At 39.9% G+C, this 8567-nt stretch overlaps 1 pseudogene; it reads right to left on the bottom strand.

Moving 5' to 3' along the window:
* The window catches only part of LOC109394744 (60S ribosomal protein L37a-like), a 19022-nt pseudogene extending 10848 nt beyond the window's left edge, over window positions 1-8174 (bottom strand).
* Between the last annotated feature and the right edge of the window lie 393 nt (window positions 8175-8567).

Genomic DNA, 8567 nt, shown 5'->3' with positions numbered 1-8567 from the left:
TTTCTCTCTCCCCCTCCCTTTTTCCCCAAAAGGCACTACATCATCTTTAGGAATTAACATGGCAGGGCTTGATGGTGCCAGTTCTGGTTCAACCATTAATTCCGTATGTCATTTGCTTCTTGAACAAGGTTTATGCTAGGTCAGTAACTCATTTCTGAGGCTTGAAAACTGCTTGTTTGATTTGATGTTGCCTACAGACAAAATTTGCCTTTTAATTTTGTTAATGTTTCCATACGATTTCTGATTTGACTTAGGTTAGCTCAGACTTTTAAGGAACAATTTCAATTGACTTAGGTTAATAGCAGCAATAACTTACTAAATGGCAATGTTATTAATTCTTAAATATATATCTGGTCTTAAAGGCTCCAATTTTTGTAATAACTGTTGGTAGGAATGAAATGATAAAACTACCACATACAGTTTCCTATGCTTCTCAAAATTGTTTTGAAATAACCAAACAACATACACTAAAACCTTGGTTTGTGAGCATAATTTGTTCTGGAAACATTCTTGTAATCCAAAGCACTTGGATATCAAAGTGAATTTCTCCATAAGAAATAATGGAAGCTCAGATGATTCATTCCACAACCCAAAAATATTCATATAAAAATGATTACAATACTGTAATATAATACAAAATAATAAAGAAAATACAAAATATAAAAAAATAAACATTAATCTGCACTTACCTTTGAAAACCTTCGTGGCTGGTGTGAGGGAGACAAGAGAGAGGAGGGTTATTGTGTAGGACGGCTTTCACTGTCACTAACGGAATCACTGCTATCTATTGGCTCAATGGAATCATTTTCTTTTCATGTAACTTTAACAAGGAACCTATCCAATGACACTTGCTTTTGCCTCCTTTTGAGGATTTTGTGGAAATGTGACATTGCATTGTTAAACAGATTCATCGTTCGCACTGCTACAGCCTTATTTGGGTGGTGCTTTTCTGCAAAATTTTGCGCTGTTTCCCACATTTTACACATCTCCCTAATATCATTTGAAGTGAGGGATTCCTTTGCCTTTTTCTCCTCCTCTGCAGACGAGACCTCCTCCGTAAACTCTGAGCATGGGAGACCATCACCCACAATCCTGCAGTGGGGGGGGGTAGAAGAACCATTGGCTCAGTTGTGATCATGTGACATTCGGCATCACATATTACTCATATTACAAGACATTGCTTGTTTATCAAGTTAAAATTTATTAGAAATGTTTGCTCCTTTTGCGGAACACTCGCAGAATAAGTTACTCACAATCCAAGGTTTTACTGTGTTAGATTTTCTTTTTACTTTTGTGAATCTTTTTTTTTTCGTTGCTCCACTGGCCCATGTTGGTATTATCATTGCGCTCTTCTCCGGTGAGGTAGATTGGTCGCCGGCCTCTAGACGGCCGCTCATGGTGGCTTTTGGCAGCTCACACCGGCTGCCAGCCACTCACGTTGGCTGCCAGCCACTCACGGTAGCTTATGGCAGCCCACTGCAGTAGGGGCTGCAGCCTACACCGTCATCGGTGACTCACCGCAGCCCAGCTCCAGGTTGAGCTGTTGTTCACCATCTTAGTTGTAGAGGGCAGTGTCACTGGCCCTCATATGTGGGATCCAAACCCGGGCCCTGCTGCTCAGAGTGGCGTCCCAAGCCAGCTCTTAACCAATGCGCCACTCGGCCGGCCCTACTTTTGTGAATCTTGAAGAACTTTATCAAGCTGTTTAAACTTCAGTATCTTTTTTATCTCCATTAACTGCTATTTTCACCATTTAACTGCTATTCTCTCATCATTTAAATATTATTGTCCCTAAGAAACTCAATTTAATTGATAAGTAAGAAAAAACAGTCTTTTCATTGAGGAATAGTTTATTTTTTCTTTTCTGATAATGAAAACTAGTGACTCCCAATTTTTTTCCTTGCTTGGCCTTTTTGGGTGCTTAGAACAAAATGCTATTCTTAGTTCTTAGAAACATATTTTCTTCTTTCTTTTTTCCTTGATCCTGATTTCCTCTCTTTATGTTTTAAAACTTTATTATAGATACCTTAGGTATTGAAATTATTTTTGAGAATGTAGTGAGTTACACATAAAGTCTTTTTCTATAAATAATTATGTATTTTTCCAAAATCGGTAGCTCAACTAGTATTTATTGAGCAAATGCAATGTTGAAAAAAACCCGATATTTGATGATTTGAGGAGTAATGCGCTTCTCTAATGCTTTGGTAGAAAGTTCCCTGACATCTTGACATAACAAGGAAGAGATTGGGAAATCCTGAAAAGTTAATGTTCCCTGTCAGATTAATGGAATGAGGACTCAAAATGAAAATTAAGTTAAGGTATAGGAAATAAAGGAAGTTATATTGCTTTTTTAAAATTATTTTTTATAATGTTGCTGAACTCTCTGCTTTGTATCTTTTTTTGGACTTGTCAGCTCCAAGTCAAGTCGTTGTTTTCAATCCAGTTGTGGAGGGCGCAGCTCAGCTCCAAGTCCAGTTGCTGGTTTCAATCTAGTTGCAGGGGGCACAGCCCACCATCCCATGCAGGAATCAAACTGGCAAACTGGTTGTCAAGAGTATGCACTCTAACCAACTGAGCCATCCGGCCACCCACAGGCAGCTCAGTGTCAGCTCAGCTCAAGTTGTTGTCTTCAATCTAATTGGGGAGGGCATAGCTTACTGGCCCATGTAGGAATCGAACTGGCAACCTTGTTGTTCAGGGCATGCATTCTAACCAACTGAGCCACTCGCCGCCCGGAAGTTATATTTCTTAATTGCCTGAGACTGTACGTTAAGATTTGTGCCTGCTATATATAGAATCCAATAATGTTAGTGCTAAAAGACAGGACCATAAAGGTCAAATTGTCCCATCTCCTCATTCTGTCTGATTCTCAGTGTTGGGGTTCAAGATATGCTACCCCAACATATTGAGTATTTTAAGCTGAAGGAATTTGAGAAATGGCTGATGCAGGAAGAATTTTCCGACCTCCACTCTCTCCCCTGAAGCAGGTTATGAGACCCATGTCTGATGACCCATGTCTGAGAGGTGACCTCCCTACACCCAGAGGAAAGGAGCATCCTTATCTCTGAAGACAGACGGACCACAGGAAGAATTTTTTTAAATTAGTTTCAAATGTATAAAACAATGTAATAGTTGGACATTTACACCCCTCACAAAGTGATAACCTCCCTCCCCCAATCTACTACTCCTCTGACATCGTATATAGCTATTAGAATTCCATTGACTATATGATTATATAGTCATAAGAGGAATTTGAACAAACAGCCTTGCTAGGCTTCCCCCGGTTCATGACCCTTAGCTCATATCTTATTGTTCTATCATGTTTTCCCACAACTTTCCACTCTTCATCAAACCTAGTGTAAAAATGCTCATGTTTAACTTCTCGGAATCTTCATCTCCTTATGAAGGCTCCCATGTCACATAAAACTTACATTAAAAAGATTTGTATGCTTTGCTATTATTAATCTGTCTTTTGTTGGTCCAATTTACAGGGTCCCAGCCAGAGAACCTATTATGGGGAGAGGAGAGATTTTTCTTCCTCTACACTATCTCTTCAAACATTTTAAACTCTCATTTAAATCGTTTTGCTAAAATAACTTCTTGGGCATAAATGACAGCTTTTGTCCTATCTGCTGACTTGTCCTCCTAGTGGTTTAATTCCTGGAGTAGTTTCTGATTTTTTTTTTTGCTATAAAGTCATCTTTACCAGGGGTTGTTTTATTTTTTTATGAAGCCTCTTGTATGCTAGGTTGTTTTTATTGGAATAAGCATATAGTTTGAAATCAATCAGAATTTAGTTCTGACTTCAGGTTTTCCACATCTGGTTCTGTGTATTTGGACTAACCCTTTGACCTTCTTAAACCTCAAGTATTTTATCTTAGGTGTCTCATTTGCAAAATGGGGATTATGCAGAATTGTTTCTTTGAGAATTAAGTAAGGTACCTGGCACCAATAGATTCAACAAATGGTACTTACTATTATTTGGATAAATACTCACTCATAAATGGTGAGTGTCAATATTGAGCAAAATTAAAAATGTCATGTTTTCAAAGAGATCATGCTTGACTCTCAATCTAAATTAGGTTCCCCTTGGACATACAGTTGGCTTGGTTGGTTAGAGTGCGGTGCTTGTTAACAACAGGGTTGCTGGTTCAATTCCCACATGGGCCAGTGAGCTGCGCCCTTCACAACTAGAGTGAAAACAACGACTTGACTTGGAGCTTATGGGTCCTGGAAAAACACACTGTTCCCCAATAAAAGTAAAATAAATAAATAAATAAATAAATAAATAAATTAGGTTTCCTTCTTACATTTTCGCAAAAGGCTCTGTATTTTTCTTTTATAGCATTTGCTGCTATTGATAACCATTAATTTATTATTTCCATGATTGTTTGACAAAGCAGTTGCAAACTCAGTGCTGAGTGAGGGAGATAGCATGAGGACTGGGAAGAACTCCATGTCTCTAACCAGGGCAGTTCCCACTTGGATTGGTCAGTTGTTCTTTTGAGGGAGCAAGCGACTCAGTGCTATTGGATTTTCCAATTTTTCATATAACCCAAAACTCTGACTTTAATGGGAAATATCCTGGTTTTAAAATGTAAGGAAATAATTCAATTTAAAAAGACATTGTGTGGTCCAAACAAAATTCATTTGTGGGCCATAATAGATCAGAAAGCTGCCAGTTTAGAATCTCTGGTTTATATTTGTCACCATGACTAGACTGTGTTATGTTCACTACTATGTGTGCAGTGCCTGGTACAGCAGGGCACACAGTAGGCACTAAATATTTGTTGAAAGAAAGAGAAGAAGGAAGGAAGGAAGGGAGGAAGAAAGGAAGGAAAAAAGAAAGAAAGAAAGGATAAAGGACTACAACTGATTTTCTTTTTTCCCTCTGTAAAGAATCATATTGGGGGCCAGCCGAGTGGTGCATTGGTTAGGAGTTGGCTTGGGATGCCAGCTCTGAGCAGCAGGGCCCCGGTTCAGATCCCAAATGAGGGCTAGTGACGCTGCGCCCTCTACAGCTAAGATGGTGAACAACAGCTCAACCTGGAGCTGGGCTGCCATGAGTCGCAGGCGATGGCGTAGGCTTCAGTGGGGCTGGCCGGCAGGTGTGAGCTGTCGTGAGCCGCCGTGAGCGGCTGTCCAATGGCTGGCAGGCGACTGCCTCATCTGGGAAGAGCACAATGATAATACCAACATACGCCAGTGAAACGACACCCTCACAACTAGACTGAAGAACAAAAGGACAGCAACTTATCTGTTCCCCTCCCCCAATTCCCCAATAAAATCTTAAAAAAAAAAAGAACCATATTGGAAAAATTGCTAATATTGACAATATTAGACAGTGAGCAAGTTGATGGATTTCATATTTAAGAGTTCTAAATGAGTTAACATAAACTAAGAAAAAAAAGCATTCACTGGTTCTTCGTATAATTTTTTGGGAAAAAACAGAATTATAAATTTTGTTGCTTTTATAGCCAAATGTTAATAAAATAAAAATGTTTTGACTACTTCAGAAGCAAAATTTGCAATGTGTAAATATTGTATTGAACAGACTGTTGATTGCCTATTGTCAAATCATTTTTGTTTGCTGGGAAATAGAATTTAATCTCTGACCTCAAGTTTTATTGTATAATGAGCTCACCAAATACATTTGAACTGTGGATTTCCATGGTAGTATGATTTGTATACCGACTTGAACTCTGGAAGTCATTGCAGCTGTCATTTAGTGAAAAAGAGGAAAAAAGAGGCTTTGGGGAGCTTAGATTTCTAGAGCCGATGGGAGGGGAAAACTTCAAATGCTAGATTATTTAGAGACTGTTTAAATTGAAGTGACTATCTTTGACATATTTGTAAATTTAAGGATGCTTAGAGATTTGTCTTTGGGGACACAAAATATGCATCAGTAACTACAGTGTTCTGCTGGTCAGATTACCGAATTGCAAAGTTGAAGAACAACAAATGTTCCTAATAAATACTTATTATGTATACTGTGCTGCTTCAGGCACTGTGGCCCCAGACAGTAAGTATTGTAAAAGGGGGCCATCCCTGTACTCAAGGAATTTACAGCCTGATTGGGGAGACAAGGCCAAAAATTGGGGAAGTGTAAAGACTCTATAATTAAGGGCTAAGCCATATGTTAGACTATAAGTGTAACAAGAAATCAGAGGGTGAAAATCACAGCAGGCTTCATAGATCAGGTAAGACCAGCTTGAGTTTTAATAATCATTATACTATAGAGAAGAAAAGAATATACATCACTATCATAGTCCTCTCTATTTTAAAAAAAATTAGTTTCAGGTGTATAAATCAACACAATAGACATTTAAACCCCTCAAAAAGTGATAACACCCCCCCCCAAGCTACTGACATCTTATATAGCTGTTACAATACCATTGACTACCTTTCCTATGTTGTACTCCACATTCCGTGACTACATATACCTATATATTTAGTTATAGCTGACATTCAATATTATTCTATTTCAGCTTCGGGTGTATAGAGCACTGGTCAGGCATCTACAGTCTATGACGTGATCTCTCTGATAAATCCAGTGACCATCTGGCACCTTACCTGATCTTTATAACATTGTTGATTATATTCCCCATACTGTATTAACTACCAATTTGTATTTCTTAATGCCTTCACCATTTTCACCCCGCTCCCAACCCCATTCCCATCTATCAACCTGATAGATCTAGTACCTATCTGGCACCATACCTAGTTATTACAATATTATTGACTATATCCCTTATTCTATACCCTACATCCCTATGACTACTGTATAAAAGCCAATTTGTACTTCTTAATCCCTTCCCCTTTCATCCATCATTAACCCACCTCCTATCTTAAAGAAGTTTCTCTAAGATTCTTTGTAATACTGGTTTGGTGGTGATGAACTCCTCTAGCTTTTTCTTGTCTAGGAAGCTCCTTATCTGTCCTTCAATTCTAATAAATGACAGCCTTGTTCGGTAGAGCAATCTTGGTTGCATGTCCTTGCTTTTCATCACTTGGAATATTTCCTGCCAATCCCTTCTTGCCTGCAAAGTTTCTGTTGAGAAATCAGCTGACAGTCTTTTGGGGACTCCCTTGTAGGTAACTAACTGTTTTTCTCTTGCTGCTTTTAAGATTCTCTGTTTGTATTTAACCTTTGGCATTTTAATTATGATGTGTCTTGGTGTGGGCCTCTTTGAGTTCATCTTGTTTGGGACTCTATGTGCTTCCTGGACTTGAATGTCTATTTCCTTCACCAGGCTAGGGAAGTTTTCTGTCATTATTTCTTCAATTAGGTTTTCAATTCATTGCTTTCCCTTTTCTCCTTCTGGTACCCCTATAGCGAATGTTGGTATGCTTGATATTGTCCTGGAGGCCCCTTAATTGCTCCTGAATTTCTTGGATTCTTTTTTCTTTTTTCTTTCCTTGTTGGGTGTTTTCTACTACCTTATCTTTTACATTACTGGTTGAATCCTCTGCTTCATCTAATCTGCTGTTGATTCCCTGTAATATATTCTTCATTTCTGTTATTGTATCCTTTATTTCTGACTCTTTCTTTTTTATGGTTTTCATCTTTATTTTTATGCTTTCTATCTCTCTGTTGAAGCTCTCCCTGAGATCATTGAACATTCTTATAACCAATGTTTGGAACTCTGCATCTGATAGATTGCTTATTTCCATTTCACTTAGTGCTTTTTCTGGAGTTTTGTTCTGTTCTTTCATTTGGGACATGTTTCTTTGTCTCCCCATTTTGGTTCCCCCCCTGTGTTTGTTTCTATGTATTAGGGAGGGCTGCTATGTCTTCTGGTCTTAGTTGAATGGCTTTATGTTGTAGGTGTGCTGTGGGGTTCAGTGGTGCAGTCTTTCTGGTCACCTGAGCCATGCACTCCAGGTGCATCCCTTGTGTGGGTTGTGTGTGCCTCCTCTTGTAGTTGAGGCTTGGTTGATAATTTCACATCAATGTGAGGGACTGACCCTTGGGCTCACTGGTTGTGAGGACTGGCCTTGACTACAGTGGGAGAGTTGTTGTGCAGGGGCTGATCCTACAGAGCAGGATCTACCTCAGCAGGGCTCTGGTGCCTGCCCAACCTGCCTGTTGGGTGTGTCGTACTTGGAGGCAGCCGTGTAATGCTCCAGTTCATTTTGAAGCTGGCCACAGGGGGCGCCAGCCCCAAGACCATCTTGGAGAGGATCCGTTGTAGGTCAAGTTCAGCCACAGCCTGTGTCCCACCTGGGGCCACCCAGCGGGAGTCACAAAGAAATCTGCAGATAGCTGCTGCCCATGCTGTGCTTTAAAGCGCCTTGAGAGGCCAAACTGCAAACCAAGGCCGGCTGCTGCTAGTGCCACTTAGGGCTGCTCAGCCAGAGGCATAGGACATACTCAAGCCAGATACTGCTTGTCTGGGTTCTGTGAACCTTTCAGAGTCTAGGAAAGTCTGCAGCTTGAGCCAAGGCAGGTGGTCTGCACAAAAAAGCCACCGAAAGCAGCTTGGTTGTGCCCAAAAGTTGGGTGGGGACAGGGTGTGGCAAACGAATGGTGGAGACTCAGATATGCAGCCACCTGTGTTTTCACA

The sequence above is a fragment of the Hipposideros armiger genome, unplaced genomic scaffold (assembly GCF_001890085.2).
Source record: "Hipposideros armiger isolate ML-2016 unplaced genomic scaffold, ASM189008v1 scaffold_434, whole genome shotgun sequence".
NCBI lineage: Eukaryota > Metazoa > Chordata > Mammalia > Chiroptera > Hipposideridae > Hipposideros > Hipposideros armiger.
Note: the sequence above shows the minus strand (reverse complement) of the source record. Positions and strands in the feature narration are given on the sequence as shown.